Source organism: Lynx rufus, unplaced genomic scaffold, assembly GCF_022079265.1.
Source record: "Lynx rufus isolate CCGP_SWC_20201006 ecotype Redwood Valley unplaced genomic scaffold, mLynRuf1.p SCAF_2, whole genome shotgun sequence".
Classification (NCBI taxonomy): domain Eukaryota; kingdom Metazoa; phylum Chordata; class Mammalia; order Carnivora; family Felidae; genus Lynx; species Lynx rufus.
In genome coordinates this window covers 137,145,347-137,162,548 of record NW_025814834.1, presented here as the reverse complement: position 1 = coordinate 137,162,548, position 17,202 = coordinate 137,145,347, and the positions used below count along the sequence as shown (strand labels likewise).

The 17,202-nt window shown below is 40.1% G+C and overlaps 1 protein-coding gene across 1 annotated transcript in view; it reads left to right on the top strand.

Moving 5' to 3' along the window:
* The first annotated feature begins 6,892 nt into the window (after positions 1-6,892).
* SLC35A3 (solute carrier family 35 member A3) overlaps positions 6,893-17,202 on the top strand; it is a 53,566-nt gene continuing 43,256 nt past the window's right edge. The window contains exon 1 of the mRNA XM_047084184.1: positions 6,893-7,006. The gene's annotated coding sequence lies outside the window, so the exon portion shown is untranslated. The remainder of the gene's footprint in view (positions 7,007-17,202) is intronic.

Genomic DNA, 17,202 nt, shown 5'->3' with positions numbered 1-17,202 from the left:
GTCTGTGTGTGTGTGTGTGTGTGTGTGTGTGTGTGTCCACAGACACACAGACATACACACACACATGAAGAGATTCATTAAAGGAATTGGCTCACACAGTTATGAAGGCCAAGAAGACCAAAGTCTGCAATCTGCAAGTTGGAGAACCAGGGAAACTGGTGATATAATTCAGACTGAGTCCAAAGACCTTAGAACCAAGGGGCTGATGATGTAAAGTTGATCTGAGTCCAAAAGCCTGAGGATCAGGAGCTGTGAACAGGAGATGGATGTCTCAACTCAAGCAGAGAGTTAATTCATCCTTCCTTCTCCTTTTTGTTCTATTCTGCCCTCAAAGGATTGGGTGATTCCCAGCCCACCCACCACTTTACTCAGTTCACCAATTCAAACGCTAATCTTTTCTGGAAACACCCTCACAGACAGAGCAATAATGTTTTACCAGCTATATGAGCATCCTTTAGCCCAGCGGGGCTGACACCTAAAATGCACCAGCACAGCTGGTTTCAGGGGGAAAAGAATCTAATTTCAGCTAATTGATCATGAGACAAAGAACAAGAAGTAGGAGGGTCTATTTGGCCTTGTCAGCAGGTTCATGAGAAAAGGGAAAGGTATATATTTGGCTTTGTCACAGATAAATAGTAGAGTTATCCTCAAGTCTTATAGGGGTCATGAGAAAGAGTGGACAGTGAGTCTTATCTAAGTCATACAGAAAAGGTTATGTCTTTGCCATAAGCCTTTTCCTGGAACACAAGAGATTGCTGTGTGGTGGTTGGGGGAGTATCTTTGACTGTTCTCCAAGGGCACAAGGCTCAGGTGGAGTTCAACATATCTTTTGTTCAAGGTGAATGAATATCATTTTTTGCTCAACAACTCAGAGGGGTGAATAAATTCCTAAGTGGAGCCAAGTAGCGTCCAAGAAACAATCTCTTAAGGTCTCTTTTTTATATTGTTTCTGTAAAATTACATGAACCATTTGTAGAGAGGTCATGAAAAAGTTCAGTTGTTTTAAAGTCCTAGACATCAGATATCTTTTTTTTTATCAGGTATTATTTATTTATTTATTTATTTTTAATTTTAGATAATAAAATACTATCATCCCCATCAGATACCTTTTAAAAGGGAATGCCTGAGTGGCATGTGGGTGGCTCAGTCACTTAAGTGTCCAACTCTTGATTTTGGCTCAGGTCATGATCTCACAGTCCTCACATTGAGCCCCCTTATCAGGCTCTGTGCTAGGAGTGGAGCCTACTTGAGATTCTTTCTCCCTCTGCCCCTTCCCTGCCTGCTCTCTAAGTCAGTCAAAATCAATCAATCAATCAATCAATCAATAAAATGGAATGCCTGAAATGAAAAGGGAAACATAAGGGCACCTAGGTGGCACAGTTAGTTAAGCGACCAACTCTTGATCTCGGCTCAGGGCATGGTCTTACAGTTTGTGAGTTCGAGCCCTGCATTAGGCTCTACACTGATGGTGTGGAGCCTGCTTGAGATTCCCTCTCTCCTTCTCTCTGCCCCTCCCCTGCTTGTGTTCGCTCTCTCTTTCTCTCTCTCTCTTTCACTCTCCCTCTGTCTTTCAAAATGAATAATAAAAATAAATAAATAAACTGAAAGGGGAAACATAAATGTGAAAGTCTGTACCAAAGTAAATAGCCTCAGAAGAGAACCTGGTGTCCAGTGGATTCTAAGAAGTTGGTGGAGCACCACTCACTGAGTTCTTTGAAAGCTAAGGTGTGGAGGCTCTTGGTGATATCATTCACAATTTGGTTACCTCTTATGTAAGGGCATGTGTAACCCAGTATCTTGCCAAGCTTCCTTTTTGATCCAGACAGTGGCTTGTCCGGGAGTAATCCAACCCTGCAAGGTCTACTATGATGATAAATGCTTGAGCTCTTCAAGGTTTAAATGAAGTCATTTGGGCTTTAACTCACAGCGCTTCTTCAGATCCTGAAGGGAAAGGCCTTTGCAGCACACAAAAGGGGTATGGGTGGTCAGGTTTTAGTTCTTGAACACACTGAGTCAAGCAAGAGGGAGAAAATTTGGAAAATTTAGAGAGTAGTAGCTAGATATCGAAGGAATCTAGAACTGAACTGGTAAGTGTTAATGATTTCTGTGCAAGGTAATAGGATAACTTCTGGTCCGATTTGCAAGAAGGTACCCAAACTGGTTTTTCCACAAGCAGGGAGAATTCACTTAAATCTCCACCAGAGAAGACATAGTCTGCATATCTACCAACTAACTGAAATTTACAAAGTGCCTAAATAGAGTAAAGGCAGTGAACAGGGCTGTAGTCTGATAACCCAACTTTTGCTAACTTGGGACTAGAGTCTGAAGAGTGTGCTATAGTTTTACACTGAAATACAAAATTTCTCTCTACGATCATTCCCCCTTTTAATCAAAGATAATGGCAAAGAAAGATTATTCTTTTTTTTTTAAGTTTATTTATTTACTTTTGAGAGAGGGAGAGAGAGAGAAAGAGCACAAGTAGGGGGAGGGGCAGAGAGAGCATGCCAAGCTCAAAACCCAGGAACCGTGAACTGAGCTGAAATCAAGTTGGACACTTAACCAACTGAGCCACCCAGGCATTCCAAGAAAGATGATTGTTTTTATTTTATTTTATTTTATTTTATTTTTAATGTTTATTTATTTTTGAGAGACAGAGAGAGACAGAGTGTGAGTGGGGGAGGGGCAGAGAGAGAGGGAGACACAGAATCTGAAGCAGGCTCCAGGCTCTAAGCGGTCAGCACAGAGCCCGACACGGGGCTCGAACTCACGAATCGTGAGATCATGACCTGAGCTGAAGTCAGATGCTAATCGACTGAGCCACCCAGGTGCCCCTAGAAAGGTGACTCTTGATCATAAAATAAAGTTGGTTTTATTACTTACACAGTCACAGCAAAAATAGTAATTTTTCACATAGTGCTCTTTCAGTTTGCTTTGTTGAAAGTTTAATAAGAGATGTCAGAGTGTGCTTTTAAAAGCCTCTTGAGCCAAGCCAAGAACTTGCCATCAGATTTCATCTGTGGTACATATAAACTTGGGTGAACTCTCCTCTCAGATTCCCTAAAATATCCTAAGTTTCCCAGGCCTGCGAGGCAGTGATCTTCATTACTCACCCTATAAAACAGATACAAGTCTAGTTTTCCTAAGCATGCTTTGTAAGCATTAGTGTCATAAAATTAACCATAGTTCCTTAAAAGTGGTCATATCTGATTAAATGTACATTATTCTTTTAAACATTATTCTATTAAACTTTTATTTATTAAAATATTATTCAATTAAACTTTATCCAGCTTTGACCACCACAATTAAAACTTCCTTTCTGAGAACCTTCTACAACTTTATATATCCATTTGGATTTTTTCCTACGCTTTCTTCCTTCTCATTGTGGTACAAAGAATCATTTTACTTTGGCACAAAACTACTCTCTTTTTGCTTAACAAAAAGTCATCCAGAAAACCTTGCATACGATGTTGTTCCTCTCTGTCATTATTGCTGAGTAGAGACTTATTCGCATATATTGGTTATAACTTTAAACCACAGTGACTTCTAAGAGGTTAGATAATTTTGACTGTAACACACTAATATTTTCAGCAGACCAGCAGAGCTATGAATATACAGCTTATAACTTTTTATAGCCATACACATCCCGGGGCTGCAAAAATGAACAGATTCTTTAACAGATCCAAATATATGGCCTCTCTGTTTCACATAAAAATGAGAGGCAAAAAGTACATAAAAATTGTGTAACCTAAAAATTATGCTTTGCAATGAGTGTCTCAGTATTCATGTAGATTGATGTGTAGTTGGAGGTGTTTTGCAAGCATTGAAGTCTCACTTAGTTAGCTAAACAGGATGTATTCTCTGTGGATAGCTAGTTTCAGGCATACAAGCATTTCTAATCTCAGCTCATCAATCATGAGACAGAGAACGGAAGTTAGATGTTTTGAGTCTGCCCACCTCATCAGGTTTCATGTAAAAGGGGCTTGTCACTGGTAAACGATGGAGATATTTGCGAGTTTTATGAGGACCACGAATAAGTTGGATAGCAAATCTTATTTAAGTGGGAAAAGGTGGTTCTTTATGGTAAGCCATTTCTCAGAACACAAAAAGGTGAAAGAACTTTGAAAAACAAAAGGTTGGGGGCATTTCTTTTTTCTTTTCTTTTTAATGTTTATGTATTTAGAAAGGGAGAAAGAGAGAGAGAGAGAGTGCGGGGGGGGGGGGGCGCAAAGAGAGAGAGAGGGAGACAGAGAATCCCAAGCAGGCTCCACACTCAGCGAGGAGCCCAATGCGGGATTCTATCCCACAAACCCTGAGATCATGACCTGAGCCAAAATCAAGATCTAGATGTGCTCAACTTACTGAGCCACCCAGGCACCTCTATAAAATTATTATTAAAAGAGCTTTAGACCTTGGTACTGACTTAACTTCTTTGATTTGCACTTCAGGCTCTGCTCACATTCTTCCTTGGTAAATTTCGTACTGTCTGGCTTGTCTTTGACATTATTACCAACCAATTCAGTTCAGGAAATATGTACTGTTTCCACCATGTGCTAAGTAGTATGCTAAATGCTGAAGATCCAGAGATAAAGAGGATAGCACTGATCTCAAGGCAAGTGTTAGGCAGAAAGAATTGATATCAAACAGATCACAATGCAATGAAGTGAAATTATCTAGGTATGCACAGGATTCCTCAAGTCTCTATGAGACCACAGAGAAGGAGTTCAGACCCCCGGGAGGAAGGAGGCCAGAAAAGGCTTCAAGTCTGTGATAATATCTGAGCAGAGAATTAAAAGTGGAGTGGGGCCAGCTATAAAAAATATGAAGGAGCAGTGGAAACATATTCTACACTTAGCGAACAGCATGAGAAATAGGAAAAAAGTCCATGGATGCTATATACAGGGAAACTCAAAGCAATTCAGTAGGTATTATGAGTATAAATAGTAAAGCCAGGAAAGATTAATGGAAGTATTACCTTGGTCATCAGTGTTGGGGTTCCTATCTTTACATCAGGTGTGTGTTTCATATATTTGGCCCTCCATTTTCATCGTCGCTTTTGTTTGTATAGAGTTTTGGTCATTTTCAGTTTCAAGCCTGTCCCAGATGTCAAGACATATGTTACTGTTTCATAATTAAAAGTGCTTCCACTTCTCATCTTTCTCATTTTAAAGCTTTCTGTGCAGACTGAAAGGTCTTTCTGTATCTAAAAAATTCTATTCATGTGTTAAAGTATATTTTTCCAGCTAGTGTATTTTTTAAAACATTTACATCTTTCTTTCCCCTTACAACCCCTTAAAACAACTCATATTTACTGACTACCTACTATTTTTTGAATTAAAAAATATAGATATCTTAGGATAGTGCATAGCTATTATCATTTTATAATAGCCATATTTTGTTTCCAAATTATTTGGACAAGCATTAAGATCTAATATATAGTTCAGCAGACAGCCTCTCCTCTGCTGTCCTGCCCACCACTCCCTTGGGTGTGTTCAATAAACTTCCATTTCCTTAAAAGAATATCTAATATATATTTCACCATCCAGGGATTTTCTCAAGGTCATAGTATAGAAAATTTTAAAGTCATTTCTTTTCCTTTTTTTCTCTTTTATTTAAAGTTTTATTTATTATTATTTTTAAGGTTTATTCATTTTTCAGAGACAGAGAGAGAGCATGAGGGAGGGAAGGGCAGCGAGAGAGGGAGACACAGAATGTGAAGCAGGCTCCAGGCTCTGAGCTGTCAGCACAGAGCCCGACAAGGGGCTCAAACTCAGACCCTGAGATCATGACTTGAGCTGAAGTCAGATAGTGAACTGACTCAGCCACCCAGGCACCCCTAAAGTTTTATTTATTTTTTAAAGTAATCTCTACACCCCTTGTGGGTCTTGAACTCACCACCTACAGATTAAGAGTCGCATGCTCCTCCAACTGAGCCAGCCCCAAGCCAGTTATTTTTCTAACACAGTTACTTAATTTTATTTTTCTGTTCTCTCCCTGTCTCTATGGAGGTAGTTTTAATCATGCGCAACACAAACAGATGCAGGCTTAATTTATCCAGGCATTGTGTTAAGAGGAAAGGGATAGTCCTGCCCTACTCTTTGATGACCAAACTGGATGTAGAATATTAATTCCAGCCTGTTCATTATCAGAATGGGCTGCTGTGGCTGGACGGTTTCCAACAAAGATATCAGAAGGACTTTAAAAGCTAGTGTTGTGTGAGGGATCCGTGAAGCCAGGAAGGGGTTAGTCCCCTAGGACTCTGAGATCCTCCGGACCCATTTGTCTTTTGTTGCTGTTGTTTCTTCCCCTCTCCTGGTTAATAGCACTAGGCGCATTGCTGGCGCCGCTTTGGGCTGTCCCCAGACTCAAGGTGTCAGCCAGGGTGGGAGAAGGTGGTCATTTCCAACTCAAGAAGACTTCTTCCAGGCTCCTGGGTGGCAGACTGCTCCAGAGCTAATCTCGTTTTCAGTGACAGCCACAACTATTTCTACGGCCGGGTTTCCTGGATCCGCCTCCCCACCCCCTCTCGGGGTCCTTTGCCCCAAAGGACTTTGCCTTTCCTTTCTCAGTTGGACACCTGGCACCCTCCACAACCGGACATGCCTGCAGAAGCCCGGGGGCGGGAGCCGCTCCATCTGACTCTTCCACCCGGGACACATCCAGCAGGAGGCAATGCCCGAGGTGGCGACGCGACAGTGAAGTTTGCACCGGGAGCTGCCCGCCGAGCTGCCCAGGTGCCTCGCTTTCGGGACAGAGCGGGCAAGTGCCAAGCTGGGGCCGCCGGAGCCGAGCCGGGAACTGCGTTTGCCCGGGCCGAGGCGGAAGCCGGAGCATTTGGGGGACGGGACCGCGGGAACCCGGAAACACCCGGGCCGCACCAGCTGGCGGCGGCGAAGGCGGCAGGAGCCGGCAAGCTCTGCGCGTCGGGGGTCGCGGGGGACCCAGCGGGGCTCCGGGCGGGGCTGAGCCGCCGCCCGGGGTGCGCGCAGCCGGCCGAGCTGCGCGGGAGGTGAGCGTGGCGCGCTCCGGGAGGGCGGCGGGCGCAGAGCAGCCGGCTGCTGCGGCGGCCGGCCGGGGCGCGAGAGGCTGCCGGCGGGGGGCTGGGGGACGGGGACCTGGAGCAGCTCCGGGAGGAGGAGGAGGGGGAAAAGGTGTGCGGGGGCGCTGATGGAAAGTCCGAGTGAAGGGGACCGTGTCGAACTCAACAAGGGTGGGAGCGGGTGAAGTGACGCGTTGTACCTCCGAGGGAAGACGTGCGGAATGTGCTGGGTGGAGGAGGGAAAAGGGCCCGAGGAAAGGGGTGTGTCAAGCGGCTGAAAACGGCGCTGTGAGCCTCAGAGCCCGGGGCGTGCGGAGCCAGGTGGCCCGTGGGCCCGGTTGGCGGTCATTCCTTCAGTGAACGAACCTTGGGCTCCTGCTCCGAGTGTAGCCTTGTGGTAGGCGCTGATCCACCAGACCAGGACCCTGCGCTCAAGAAGCTGCAGGGACTTCAGGAAATGGAAGTGCTGTCCTTGGTAAGGGTAGTACATAGGCAAGGGCTGTCCGAAGCTGGGTGAAATTAATATCAGAACAGGTTGTGTGTGTGTGTGTGTGTGTGTGTGTGTGTGCGCGCGCGCGCGTGTATGTTGGGGGAGGGTTCTGAGTGTCGAGGAAAGTAAGATGTGAACATTTAAACCAACTAAACACCTCTCGGGAATTCTGGTTCACATGAGTTAAAGAATGATATTAGATGTAATGGGCCAAAAAAAAAATAATAAATGTAATGGGCCTTGCTTAGCAAACCACTTACACTTCATTACTTTATAGTGGAAAAGACTGAATCTTTTATTATGGCCTATTACATGCAGTATTTGAAAGTGGAATCAGAGTTTTTGGTTTTCCGTCAGCATTCAGCTTGGATAGTTAAAGATGAAATGTGGTAGTTTCTCACTTGGTGCTCTTATTTTCATTGGTAAAACTCGGGTTGTTTCCTTTAAGGTAATGACTTTTTAAGTTTACATTTCTGGTCCTAACATTTCCTCCCAAGTATAGATTCTACTTTTTTCAGCATTTCAATTTGCTTCTCCCCTTTTTCATTCCCACTCCCTGTGTGCAAAATGTGGTGCTTCTGCCCTCTTACTTGCCCTATAGTAGTGACTTCCAAACTGAACTTGCTTCCCTCAATCTGCTCCTCTTCCAGTCACTCCCTTCCATACTGCTTCTTAAAGATAGGGAGCTTATGCAGTCCCTGGTTACTTCCCTCAGAAATATTCCGTGACCCTCTATTGGCTCCCAAACAAATGTAAAATGATTTAGGGTGGCATTCAAACCCTTCAAAATTGGAGCTGTTCATAGCTCCACTCAGATCGATATGTCCTTTTCATTTTTTAAAATTACTGTGTCCCACATAATTCTATTTTTTAGCAAAACCACAGTACTTGCTTGGAAATGTTATTTCTGAACATGGTCTATGCCTACCTGCCTTGGTCTTTGCTTGTATCCTTTATTTTACAAGGAAGGTCTTCCTTACCATCTTTGTAGAAATTCTACTTATTCTTTAATGCCACCTTCTTTTAAAAAATATTTCTTATTAAGATATAATTGGCATGTTACATTATATTAATTTCAGGTGTACAACATAAGGATTTGATGTTTGTATATATTGCAAAATGATCACCACAATAAGTCTAGTTAAAGTTCATTACCACACATAATTACACATAAGAACTTTTAAGATCTACTCTCTTAGCAACTTTCAAATATATAATACAGTATTATTAACTGTAGTCACCATGCTGTACAATATCCCCAGGACTGACTTATTTTATTTATAACTGGAAGTTGACACCTCCTTTAAAAAAATTTTTTTTTTAGTGTCTATTTATTTTCTAGAAAGAGAGAGCAAGCAGGGGAGGGATCAGAGAGAGAGGGAGACACAGAATCAGAAGCAGGCTCCAGGCTCTGAGCTGTCAGCACAGAGCCCGACGTAGGGCTTGAACCCACAAAGGGCGAGACCGTGACCTGAGCTGAAGTTGGATGCTTAACCAACTGAGCCACCCAGGTGCCCCTATACCTCCTTCTTATAAAGCTTTTTGAAGTCTACTATTAGTCCAAAGTATTTTCTTTCTTCCTTCCTTCCTTCCTTCCTTCCTTCCTTCCTTCCTTCCTTCCGTTTGTTCTTTCTTTCTTTCTTTCTTTCTTCTTTTTTTTTAGGCTTAATTTTGAGAGAGCAAGGGTGGGGTAAGGGCAGAGAAAGAAGGGGACAGAGGATCTGAAGCAAGCTCTGAGCTAACAGCAGCCAGCCCAGTGCAGGGCTTGAACTCAGGAACCATGAGATCTTGACCTGAGCAGAAGCTGGATGCTCAACCAACTGAACCACCCAGGTGCCCCCAAAATATTCTTTTTCTCTCGTGTGCTGAGCTTTGTAATTTTATAATACTTGTTAAATTTGTACTTTACTATGATTATTTGAGGAATTTATTTATACTGTCTCAAAGATTTATTACTAGGGTCAAACATGGAACAGAAAAGCAATTTCAGGGGTACCAGGGTAGCTCAGTCAGTTAAGTGTCTGGTTCTCGATTTCAGCTTGGGTCATGATCTCCATGTTCATGGGTTTGAGCACCACATCAGGCTCTTCCCCCCGCCCCCCGCCCCTCCCTTGCACACAGGCTGTTTCTCTCAAAATATATACTTAAAAAAAAACTTAAAAAAGAAGCAATTTCAAATATAATATTATTAATAAAAATCTGAAATAAGATTATACCAAAACACAAGAATTAATCCTTGTCTCTAGGATTACTTGTATCACAATTTGTATCAAGTTGTTCAGCTTCAGCTTACAGGGCTTTAGCAAAAGGGCAGTTTTTGTTCTTAATGATTCCAAGTTGGAACAGTGGGAGAAAATTGAAAATGTTAGTTTGGAGAGTCAGCCAGATATTGAAGGAAATTAGAAGAATTCAGGGTCCGTCCGGTTTATAGGTAGGTAACAAAACCTCAAAGACATTGAACAGGACTAGTATCTGATATCCACAATACCGTGCTACCGAAATACAATTTCTTTTTCTCTACAGTATCTCTGTTTCTGCAAAGATAAACACAGTAAGACTAATTTGTTTGCAAAATAGTCTGGTTTCATGAAGCTTGGTCTGATTAGTTATGTAAGAATAGGGATTAACCATCTAGGCTCTTTTAAAGTCTGCTTTGCTGGAACTTTTCAGAAGGAGTCTCAGAGTGGACTTTTAAAAGCTTCTCAAGGCTGGGAAGCCAAGCCAAGGACTCGCCATTAGACTTTGCCAGCAGTACCTTTAGAATTGGGTGAATTCCTCTCTTCTGTCTTCTAGAGGTTTCCAAGAGATCTTGAGGTTCTTGGGCCTGCTAGGAATTGACCTTCCTTACTCCCCTGGTGAGTTTAAGAACCCTGAAAGCAAGATACCAACTGGTTTTATTGTTTATTTTTTGAAGGGACTTTATTGGCTCTATAAAGTCAATCTTAATTCCTTAAAGCTGTCTGGTCATATCTAATATTACACCCATCCTTCTCAAATGTGACATTCCAGTCAAAACTTGGGCAGTATAACCTGTATTTCCAATTGTGTCTTGTTACTGGAGAACAGATTCTTATTCAACTTATGCAAATAACTATGTTGTCATAAATTAAAAGTACTATGAGTTTCTGAATTCTGGAGGAACTAGGTAAGAAGAAAAAGATAAATGTTTCAATTCTGTTTACAAAGGTATCCTTTACCAAATTGATGTAAATTATAGAAAGCTTGAGAGAAAAGGTTTCCTTAACTCTTTTATACAAAATGTTAAAGAACCAGTAATGTTTCAAACAAAAACTCATAAAAATTATAATCATCCTCATCTTTTTATTCCATCCCATTTAATTAATTCTTGTTTTGCTTGATCTTGGATTAGTAGTTTATGAATCTATCGGTTTTTTTCCATGGAGTTCTGGAAATTCTTCCCCAGTCCAATGGTATGATCTTAAAGTTATCAGAAACCGGTATTCTAGAGTACTTGTGAGAATCCTTTCCATGAATCTTTGAGGACAAGCATTTTTGGATTGTAGCAGCTTGTAAAAGCTTTCATGAAAGCATCAGTGTAAAAAAAAGAACTGTCTGTAACTGACAAGTCTTAAAATGGCCATTGTTAAAGATCTGAGGAGAGTTCATTTTAATATAGTTGACAAGGATATTTGGTTATTTCTGTGACACATATTTTAAGATGATAACTGAAATTATGACTGATAGCATTATACCAGGATAAATCAGATTTTTAAGGAACTTCATACAATTTCTGGAACCATATTAATAACATTTATCCATACAGATATAGCCTAAGAAGGTTAAATATCACTTCTTATTTGGCAGTATTTTCTTTATATATATATATTTTTTTTTTTTTAAGTTTTTTTTAAATTAATTTATTTTGATAGAGAGCATAAACTCGGGGGGGCGGGGTGTGGTCTGAGAGAAGGAGAGACAGAATCCCAAGCAGCCTCTGGGCCATCAGCGCACAGCCCAATGCAGGACTTGAACTCACAAACTGTGAAATCATCATGATTTGGAAGCTTAACCAACTAAGCCACCCAGGCGTCCCTGACAATGTTTTCTATATAATTTAACATATCGAATACACCTCATTAGTTTGACATCTTTCTTTTTATAAGGAGAGAGAATATATCTTTTGAGATGTTTCAGGGACCCTCTGGAACAAATCAAAGTTCTAGCTCAAAAAGACTTCATTTAGAACTTGATTTTTGGGAATTTTGCCAAACATATTAAGTTAAAGAAAAAAATTTTTAATGTTTATTTATTTTTGAGAGAGACAGAGTGCAAGCAGGGGGAGGGGGGCAGAGAGAGAATCTGAAGTAGGCTCCAGGCTCTGAGCTGTCAGCACAGAGCTGGATGCGGGGCTTGAACTCATGGACCATGAGATCATGACCTGAGCCAAAGTCGGACGCTTAACTGACTGAGGAACCCAGGCACCCCCAAACATATTAAGTTTTAAAATACATGATTAAATGGGATCATAGGTCCTATGAAACAATACTTCGTTATCCATTTAACCAAAGTGACAAACACATTGAAGGCAAATACTGAAAGTTACATAGTTATATATATTTACATATAATAAATATAAATGAACTCTTTTAATAGAAAAGACTCTGTTTTCTTAAGTAATCAAAGACCGGATAAAGAAAATGGGAAGTACAGGAAGTTATTTTGATAAAACATAGGATCTTTGTTTTCTAGGCAGATTACTTAAAAGGTAAAGGAAAACTTTTCACAATCTTATCAAGACCAGACCCATAGTCCAAGAAAGCTTTGCTCTTTTAGAAGAGACAAGACTCAATTCTAGTTTTGCATCAATGTACTTTAGATATTAAGGCTCATTTCTATAACCCTTATAATTAATGCACTCAATTTTAGCCATCATGACCATTTGAAATAAGTATCTCCTCTACTCTCTTCCCAGCTTTCTATATCCGTTTAGTTTTTGTCTTTTATTCTGCTCTTTCTCATTCTAGAACAACGAATTATTCTATTTTAGGGCAAAATTACTCTTTTTTTTCCTTTAGCAAAAACATATCTCCATATCATATTTTTTTCATACCAAAACACATCTTACTTTCCTTGTATATACTAAGTCCCCCCACCTTCTTCCTAGTATTTTAATTACATATATTAATTAGAATTCTTAACCTTAATTCTAGTGAAAACTAGGAAGTAATTGTGAAGTGTTTGTCATACACCAACATTCTGTACATTGGCAAATTTATGAATACTTCATTTCCTCATTTCTAGAGCTATATGCTTCTTCATGGTATAATTTTTTCATTGTTTTTCAACGTGGTACAAAACATGTTTGCGAACAGACCCAAATACTCCTGGTTGCTTTTTAATAAGAGGCAAAAAGTAGGTTAACTTACATTCAGTTATTAATGTTTCACCATTTTGCCTTATGTGGGATGATATACATATTCAGTGAATATTCATCATTTCACTTAGCAAAACTCTAAGGCTGTAAGTTACCAAAGATATTTGGTAAACTTTCAAGCAGACATATTAAAAAAAAAAATTGTTGAAAAGTTCATTTATGAATTTTTATATTTTTAAACTTTTTTACATTAAACTTACAGTTATTTAATTTGGTTGTTTTAAATAAATATGTTTAAATTATTCATGAAAATTTCATGAGATGGCAACTAGCCATCTTATTAAATTACTTTTCCTGCTGACCAATTTTGTAACACAGAGATAACATATGCTTATTTGACTAGTAAACCCAGGTAGAAAAGCTGTATGTCTATTATATTTAATGCTGACAACTCTGGAAATATATCCATTTTTTGTTTGGCTAGTTTGTTGTTGTTTTTTTTTTTTTTTTTTTTTTTTTTTTTTTTGCTTTTTTGAACTAATTCAACAATATTCTTATTTGCCAAAGATTAACTGAGTCATGTGAACTTAAAATTTGAGTTAGTTTCTGTATTTCTGAGAGAATACTAAATTAATATAGCACTTCTTTTTCTTTAATTCAGTTAAATTGAGCTCTTTTACAAATTAATTTTGGCAAGACCATCCAAAGGTAGAAAAATGTCACACATCTAAAACATACAGAAAAACACAAATAGAGATCTTACAGCTTTTCTTTTAAATTCTTAAATTATTGTACCATGTGTCAGGTACAATAATATAAAACTCTCTAGTTTGTAAAAGAACAGTTGGATCCAAATTGTGTTTATGGCAGATGGAAGAAGATAAGGTTACCTGCTCAGATGGCTAAAGCTTTTTACAATATTTGTTGAGAAGACTTTGAAGATTATTCATTTGCCCAGTTTCCAAATAGCTCCATTTCCCTTTTCAGCATCAGGTAGTTGCTTCTGGGTAGTTGTCTCTGACTCCAGCTGCTTCAAGTTCAAGTAACAGTAGGCATCTGAGGGCTGAAGTGGGAAGGGAGAAGTCTTGCAGGTGGACAGAGGGATGGAGGAAGTAGGGGCCTGAAGAATTCAGGGAACTGAATGGAAGATCTGAAGGTGGCGAAAAAAGGAAGGAGGAGCGGAAACCATGGGAAGGGAGAGAGGTCTTAGAGGAACCAGTTTGGGAAGATGTTAGGTTCCCCAAAGAAGCCAGTGAAGTTCCAGATTATCCTCAGCAAAATCATGCCAACAAGAGGGAGGTGGACAGAGTTGGCAGAGCATATGGTCAGCAGGGGTTCAAGAAGAGGTTTCAGTTGACTGTAAAGTTCCCATGGGAGGAACAGGATGAAATAGAACAAGAGCGGCCTTAAAAAACAAAAAACTCCCATCAGGCTCTGAATATCAGCTTCCAGTTAGACTAACTTTTGACCAGAGCTCCTTTAAAAAAAATCCCTTCAAGGGGCGCCTGGTGGCTCAGTCGGTTAAGTGGCCGACTTCAGCTCAGGTCATGATCTCGCAGTCCGTGAGTTCGAGCCCCTAGTCGGGCTCTGTGCTGACAGCTCGGAGCCTGGAGCCTGTTTCAGATTCTGTGTCTCCCTCTCTCTCTGCCCCTCCCCCGTTCGTGCTCTGTCTCAGGAATAAATAAACGTTAAAAAAAAAAAAATTTTTTTTTCCTGGGATCCCTGGGTGGCTCAGTCAGCTGAGCATCCAACTTTGGCTCAGATCATGATTTCAGGGTTTGTGGGTTTGAGCCCTGCCTTGGGCTCCATGCTGACATCTGGGAGCCTGGAGCCTGCTTTGGATTCTGTGTCCTCTCTCTCTGTGCCCCTCTCCTGCTCATGCTCTGTCTCTCACTCTCTCTCAAAAATAAACATTAAAAATAATTAAAAATAAATAAATTTTTTTCTTTTTTTTTTAAACCAAGGGTATACCTATCAAGTGACTCAAAACCAAAACCAATACCATTTATAACTTAATGCAAGAGACATCCCCAAAGAAGGTAGAAAAGTTGCAGCCCTCCAGAACCACTCCCAAAGATAGCCAAAAGAAAGAGACAACACGTCCCCACCTCATCCTACCTCCCCCCTCCCCCCCCCCCCACAGCTGGCAATAGTCAGTAGGATGCTAGTTTCCAATGGGATGTGACCCACATTTCTGTCCAGCTCCTATTCTATATTCTGTATTCTTATATTCTTATTCCATATTCTTCTGGCTCCTAACCTGATGGTTGAGCCACTTACACACTCAAGAACCAATAACCAGCATGCCCCAGGCAAGCAGAAAGCCAAGCCAAATTCTCAGGGCACAAAATGAGGCAAATAGGAAAGTAATAGCTGTACCTTGGGAGACAAGGATCAGTAACCAATGGGTACCCCAAACCAAATTCCCAAGACTGTTAATTCAGAGAACTAATATTTACAAGTGTTTTTCTTCTGCTAATCTGAATTTGGAAAGGAAGGGACAGTGAAATTTTACCTTCCTCTCTGGACTGGGCATTACTGACAAATCAAGGAGAGCTGGTTTTGTAAGATTTCTTACCGTTCGTTTCTGGCTTCTGCCAGTTCTTCCGGGGTCCATCTGTAAGCTCTAGAGTGAGCGGGGTGTCTCAGCAATCCCATCCTTTGCCACCAGGGGACATATAGGGGAGGAAAATAATTTTCCCTCTGATATTCTGAGTTCCTAGCTAAGACCCTTACAATAAAAGATTAACAGGAGAAAAACAGTTTATTAACATGTGTTCTCCATGTATACAAGGTATACATACACACTCAGGGAAAATTAGAAACTCATAGAAATAGCTTTAGCATTCAGGATTAAATACCATTTTAAGAGGGAAAAGAAAAGGGACATGTAGGTTTCATAGGGGAGAGTAAGTGATTTTTAGGAAAGATGAATGGGCCCTTAGAAGAACAGATTAGAGGTAAGATAGTTTGTGACAAGGTTTATCTGGGTGTGGTGTTAATTTCTAATCTGCTCTCCTATAGTGACTCAATCCTCCCTGGTTGATGAAACTCCTTTGGGGAGGGGATTTATGACAACTGAGTTCCTTTTAGAGGATTTTTTTTTAGGCAGATAAGGGAGGTTTGGGGAAAGCCTCCCCTGCTTTTGCTGTTAAAAATTGTTAAATGCCCAGGGGCACCTGGGTGGCTCAGTCAGTTAAGCATCTGGCTCTTGATTTCTGCTCAGGTCATAATCTCACAGTTTCATGGATTTGAGCCCTGCATCAGGAACACTGTCAGTGCAGAGCCTGCTTGGGATTCTCTGTCTCTCTCTCTCCACCTCTCCCCAACTCTCAATCTCTGCCTCAAAAATAAATAAATGAACAAACATTAAAAAATCTTTTTTCTAAGTACCTACAACTGAAAACAGCCAATATGCTAAAGTGACATATTTTTGGGGTATAATTTGTATCCTCAGATGTGCCTTTCACTCAGTAGGAACTCAATATGATGAATGCATGACTGGATAAACATTAGAACCAACTCAGTTGGTTAAAGCCCAATCTTATCATTCAGTAGCTGTGAAGTACAACTTTTGAACTTCTTTCCTTCTGAAAGTTTTAGAGAAGGAACTTTCTATTTGATATTAATCTGTGGAATTTTTGTGCATGTTTAGGAAACTACAAAAAAATTAAGAGTAAATTCATGATCTGTCTGGGTAACTGAAATCAAACCAACAATTACTAATGTCATTGAACATCTCCATTTGAATATTATCAAACCAGCAGTTAATATTTTTATTCATGTGTATGAATTTATTATTAAAGTTCAGATCAATGTGAATTGGTAGTGTAACATTAGATTTCGACCCTCTAAACAGCAAGCATATTCTAAGTATATTCAACTTGTCTCCTTTAATGAAAGAGTGTAGTGCTGTGGTTATATATTTTTAGTGGATTTTTAAGTGTCTTTGCTATGTAGATTTGAGAGTGTTTGGTATACAATATGAGAGTTTTTACTTTATAAGCTTGAATGTTACCCGGCTTCTCTATCTATTGGCTACTCAGAATTCTTATTAGTGTATCATTTTTTAGATACCACTCAAAACCCAAAGAACCAGTTGCTGTCTGAAGATAAATGTTTTGATTGAAAAAGTATGCTGGATCAGGTAATATAGTAGAAATTAGAGCTTAAGATGAAGCAGAAACTCTTAGGTCACAACAGGTAAAATGCTAAAATGCTAAAAAAAAAAACCAAAAAAAACACCACATTTTATTAAGAGAGTGCCCACATACAACTTTATACCTGCTTTACCTACTTTTTCTGTAAAAGTTGGATGTGAAGTTTTTTCTAAACTCATGT